The sequence below is a fragment of the Vanessa tameamea genome, chromosome 20 (genome assembly GCF_037043105.1).
Source record: "Vanessa tameamea isolate UH-Manoa-2023 chromosome 20, ilVanTame1 primary haplotype, whole genome shotgun sequence".
Taxonomy (NCBI): Eukaryota; Metazoa; Arthropoda; class Insecta; order Lepidoptera; family Nymphalidae; genus Vanessa; species Vanessa tameamea.
In genome coordinates this window covers 2,352,016-2,358,015 of record NC_087328.1, presented here as the reverse complement: position 1 = coordinate 2,358,015, position 6,000 = coordinate 2,352,016, and positions in this window count along the sequence as shown.

Sequence of the window (6,000 nt, the reverse complement as noted above, 5' to 3'; positions counted from 1 at the left end):
TACAAAGCAAGACACAAACTTGAGATATACGTTTGTAACCATACAAGATAAACGCTGGACCAACGAGCTGACTAACTTGAACTCAAAGAATAAAATTTGCATTGCAGTTGAGTCCAGTTTGTGTTTCTTATAAAGAATAAATAAATACAGGATGGGCAAGACGGGTCTTATTGTCTCCATCGTTGACAGAAGGACTGGTTTAATTTCCATCAAGTGACTCGGAATTGCGATTTAAATAAGAAATCCTGTTAACATTCCTTCCACTTCCAAGCGGACATGTTTTGATGATGATGACTAGAACTTAAAAAATATATTATCTGATTTTGTAAAAGGAAACTTCCTCGAGCGTTACTCGAAATATAAGTTTAGTAATTTAAGTATAAGGTCAGAAGACTTTTTCTCACGCTGCAATGTACACGACATCTCAGAGAATACAATTTCTTCCCTCGTTTGGTTTGAATTCGCTTGTTTCGTTTTGTCTTTCTAGTTGTTATAGCGAATATGTGTGCTCACTTTTTTCACAGTATTCTTTATGTGTGTGTATTCGCTCATTTTTATTTTTATTTTTATTTTTACAAGCTTTTGTTTACGAGTAACTTGCAATGTAAGTACCTATGTACGGGTGAAGTCCTGCAAATCAATTTACAAGCTAATCTACAGATATCTTTAACCGATTAAGCTGAAATTTTGTATAAGTGTATACAAAATTTCATTACATTGGTAAAAGTGTATTTTTTTCTTTCTAGCGCTTTAAATAAAAGCTTGTTTTTAAAAAGCTTATTTACTTTTGATTTATATATTATTTGCGTCATACATTTTCTGATTAACAATTTCGGAGAAAGTAAATAAATATACAAAATTCCATAAACATCATAACATTTATTTATACATATATATAACTGTTTGTTTATACGGTTGCACGATATCTTTCAATAAACTTGGCGAATATCGTTTTATAAAATAAATTTAAAAGTTATATTTTTTTATCAATAATTTAAAAAAAAAAACGATATGAAAAAATACCAAGAAATGCTGTTTTTTAAATAAGCTTACGAGTTTCCATTTAAAAAATTGGATTTAAAAAAGTATGATATTATTAATTTTATGTATGTACTTATATCAGTTTTAATTAAACACAGTAACCATTGCTTTAATGTCATTAATTACAGAGATTTAGTCTCTAACATGTTTGCATTTCACTTGAAAATTAGCAATGTATATAAAAGGCTCCTCAGCTAGGATAACCATATTATTTTGTAAAAATATTTTTTATTCCCTTCTCAGGACATGTGTATTAGAACGGATATACAACTTTTTTTTCGAGAAAGGTTTTGAGAATGGATGTGGATGGATATAGAGGAAGGGGACGACCAAAGAATCGATGGATGGATTGTGTGAAAGACAATATGGTTAGAAAGAATGTTACTTGTGAGATGACGTCCGACAGAGAGGTATGGAAGAAGAAGACATGCTGCGCCGACCCCAAGTAAAATTGGGATAAGGGCAGGTGGATGATGATGATGATACAATTTTTTTCGCGAGGCTCTTCTCTTAAAGTTCATCAAACTAAGTTATATTGATTTGTAAAAGTTTCCGGTGAAAGTTGGTTTCACGGAGTGATTGCGCGAGGCTGAAAATGCCTTAAAAATGCCACTGTTGTGTATTTCCGGAATTCGAAATGTTTTTGTTGGTATTTGTTATTCTAACGCGATGTCCTATGGTGAAATTCGTCGTTGCATAAGTAAAGAAATATAAAAAATATAACAACAACATTTATGAATATTTGAAAGAACATACCAAAAAGTTGTACCAACCTTATGAAAAATAAAGGACACTGAATAACCGAGTATCTATAATTTTTTTCAAATTTGGAAATCCGCGTCAACATTTTAAATCATAAATTCATTTAATAATCTGAAACTAACATAGTCAGAGTTTTAACAGTTTGCTAATTTTTTTAAGACTGTTTTATTATCTACAAATTTATGGTTACCTTACGTTTGTGTGAACTTTTAAGCGTGTGTTTAGGATTGTTGACTTTTGAGAAGTCCTAGTTGTGTTTATTATTAAAATGTTGAAATGTTGATAGCCGTCCCTTAGTCTACACCCTTTTCCTAAGCTAACACTTATTAAGTACTACTTGAACGATTACTGGAAAACTGTAGTTTGAGGATGCCGGAGGCCTGACAAATTTACGTCTTACATAATATGTAGTTAGTTAATAACAGTAAAAGTAAGTACTACTCTGTGTGCCTATACTTAAGGAGATATATACCTTTTTATTGTATACCATACACAATCAAAAGAAAAAAGAATCCAGCTAACCAATTTTAGCAATGGTGGCCAATCTTAAGGAAGAGTACAAGTACGCAGGACATATTATAGCGGACAAGTGAGCTCTCTATATCCTCACTCCTCATAATCCAATTCGACGGCAAATCCGACACCATCGAAAAGAGTCCAGACACAGGACCAAAGGCTTTGCGTGCTTTCCGAGGCACGGGAGTGTTCACACTTCCAACTTCCAGACTTCGGGCTGCTACTGCTAATTTTGTAACAGATAAACTCAATATTTTTTTGCCGGTCTGACTTGGTATTTAACTAACTCAGATCTGCGGCCTTACCTAGCTACTACACCAAGGAGACAGTCATAAAATAAATATAGAACTATCATAATATAATTATAGAATAGAAAAACACAGCGTGGCGGTCGTATCGTTTATTAGCGATTTTTCTAGTCAACTTCACGGATAGCATGCAGTGATAGAGACGAGCAGTAACCAAGAGTTGCTCTGAAGTAATTACTAGTTAGTCATAAGTAATAAACATTAATGAATCGTTAATTGTTAAATAAATGAATAATAAAATAAAATGATAAAAAAATCAGAGTTTGAAGAAATATTTGTAGTAGTTTAGCCTATAATTTATCATTACGTACACTGTATTCCTCTGTTTCCACACCGTAACGAATGCTCTGCGCCAGTCAGCGTTTAATTAAGCCCTCGTTAAACCGCAAATTTTGTGACCAAAACTTTGCCGCTTTGCATTACAAACATATTGGTTTGTTCGTTGGTGGTTACTTTGTCACTACACGGCTTGTATTAGATCAAATGTAAATTATTAACCTTGAACCTTGGATAACACGCCCAAGTTTCGTTAATTAATAATTTTGAAGGTCCAACGACATATATTTATTCCAAAGACGTAGTCTTACCTTCTTGTAGCGTTTCACGATTCTATTTGAGTATAAGTAGTTTGTTTCCTTTTTTAAATTAATTTCAAAGTTCTTTTTTTTTAATTATTTTTACGAAGATAGATAATATGACCAATTAATGATAAAAAACAGCCAATGTAACTAATATCGAACTAATTTTGTCGAACAAATGCTGAGCAGTATTTTTTATTTTAGTGTTCGGCGCACGGGCAAATAGTGCTCCGATGGTTTCTTAACACCTGTAGTCATTGGTGCCGTAAGATATATTAACCATTCTATAAACAAAGTTTTGATACAATAATATAATAAATTGATACAATGAAAATTTCATAAGCAATTTTAAATGGTATTTAAATAAATCTATGACTTTTTTAATTTATTCAACAATTTATTAACAATAATTTATATTTACGTAAACCGATATAAATAATTGCCTGGTAAAATACTTTAGTCAAGGTATTCCGGAGACAAATTCGTGCGTATGTGCAGTAATCTATTTCCGATGTCTAAACAAATTGCAATCATTAAACCGAATCGAGATAATATTAAATACTGATAATTACAGTGTAAGGAAGATATCGCTTGTATAGGTCATAATGGAGTTTATGAAGGTTTTGTATACTGTCTTATTTCCAAGGGAAATTTTACTCCGCCCATAAAACATTAGATGTAATCTTTCGAACGAACTCTGCTCTGTTGCGGAGTCTATTTATGTGGGACTGAAAATTTAATTAACACTCGAGCGTGACTCCTTGGTATTTAAGTTCGGATTTCTTCGGAATGTATTCTTGGTTCCGTGTCCGTTTGATGTAGGTCGGGTTGCGAGTGAGTTCTATACTTTTGTCGGGGTTAATTCGATCCTACATCCTAAACCAATCGCCTAGTACGTTGTCTACAGATTGGAGAAGCCTAGTTATGAAAGCTCTATATATATTTTTTTTTTTTTTTTTTCGAATGGACAGTAGCTGTTGGCCAGGGTGGCCTCTACAGCGTCACCGGGCGGGTGGGCGAGTCGCAGAAGACTCAGCCGGATATCTCTATATTTGAAAAGCCGTGACCTTATATATACTGTGGTGAACCAAACGTTAGCGTGATTTAGAAACTTGTTTATTATTTATGCAAAAAAAAAATTGTTTTAGAATAAATATTTTGGCTTCGATTAAATACTTCGTTGTTAGTAGCAAACGTAATTTGGTACTAAAGCTAAAATACGTGTTAGTGATGCGTTGAAATGTTATTGGAGAATATTTTATCGCAAAACCATTTCGCGTGATCTCTCGCATTAGGTTGAAACCAATGATCGTATTTCTGTGGAAATCATATATTTACTTCATAATTATAACTATAAATGTATTTTTCAATGTTCCGACCCAAATGTAACATTAATATATACCGAAATACAGAGCTGCGGAAGGAACGTTTGAGCACAAGAAATTTAACTGAAGGATAAAGGCTGTGGGTTCAAACCTGGGCAAAGACAATTTCGTTTCATATTTTTAAACTGTATTAAGGAAATGTGTTATATGAATGTCCGTCTCATGTTTATCCACCAACCCGCTTTCGACCGACGTTGTGCAATAAGCTCAAAGCTCAAAGGCAAGACGAAGCTTTTCTGCAGTATGGTGACATTTGCACGTTGATAAAGTTCATTTTTTTATAAATAAGAGATTTTTTAATAAAATTATAATATGCTTCCTATAACGATCGATCTGTTATTGGTATGTTTTTGTTTTTAAGGAATTTAAACACAATAGAAAAAATAGCTTAGTTCATAGAAATTGTTAATGATACCAACCAGAAACGTTCTAGAAGAAGAAACTCGAAAATTACCGTTAAGCCCGAGCGTGAAATGTGTTATTATTATTATATAATTTATAATATACTAAAATGGTGTATCAGTTAGGCGGTTGTCTATATTTAACGAATGAGAAGTGAATTATTATGGAATCGATTTAATCTTTCTATTCTTTTTCATTACACGAACGAATAAGACAGTCTAATTGAGTTATGTACATATGTAGATACATACTACAAGTATATATTTATATACTTGTCAAAATATATTTTCTTCGATAGCATCTTGATAATTGCCTGTATTGTATTTGTATTGTATTTAGTTATTGTATTGTACTCAGAGGAACTTGCCCGTAGTTCAGAATCGAGTATTACATGAGTGAGTAAGAAGAACTGAACAATTTTTTTTTATACTATCCGGGCAGGCTATGACTCCAGTCCACCTGATGGTAAGTGGAACATTATCTGGGTATACCTCATACTGCGCAACCTGTAATGATACAATTTGTCCGAGATTGTAAAAACAAATGAATTGACTGGAGGCGAATGCTCCAAATCAATTCTATATATATAAATATATAAGTCATTGACTGATCTGAATGACTGCATCCAAATCAATTTTTTTTTCTGAGATCAGTTTTCAAACAAATCCCACGCAAGCTTTTTAAAATTCTTCATTATCGATTCTTTGGTTTAGTAATTATAAGGCAACAAACATACATCGTACCAGTGTACCACTATACGAACAACGTAGTCTAATCTACTGGAACCAAATGGGGGGGGGGTCCTTTTGGATCTGGTCAATGCTCTACTAACACATATATTACGGTTGCGGGTTAACTAAATAACGGCTTTTATCGATATTTGAACCGCCATCCCTAGCTATAAACGTCTGATGTTTAACCGTCGGTTTAACTATTAGAACAGCAAACAGTAGTTAAGCTGACCAAGTTGGTTATCAGTACTGTAATATTGTTATAGTTAAAATCTGT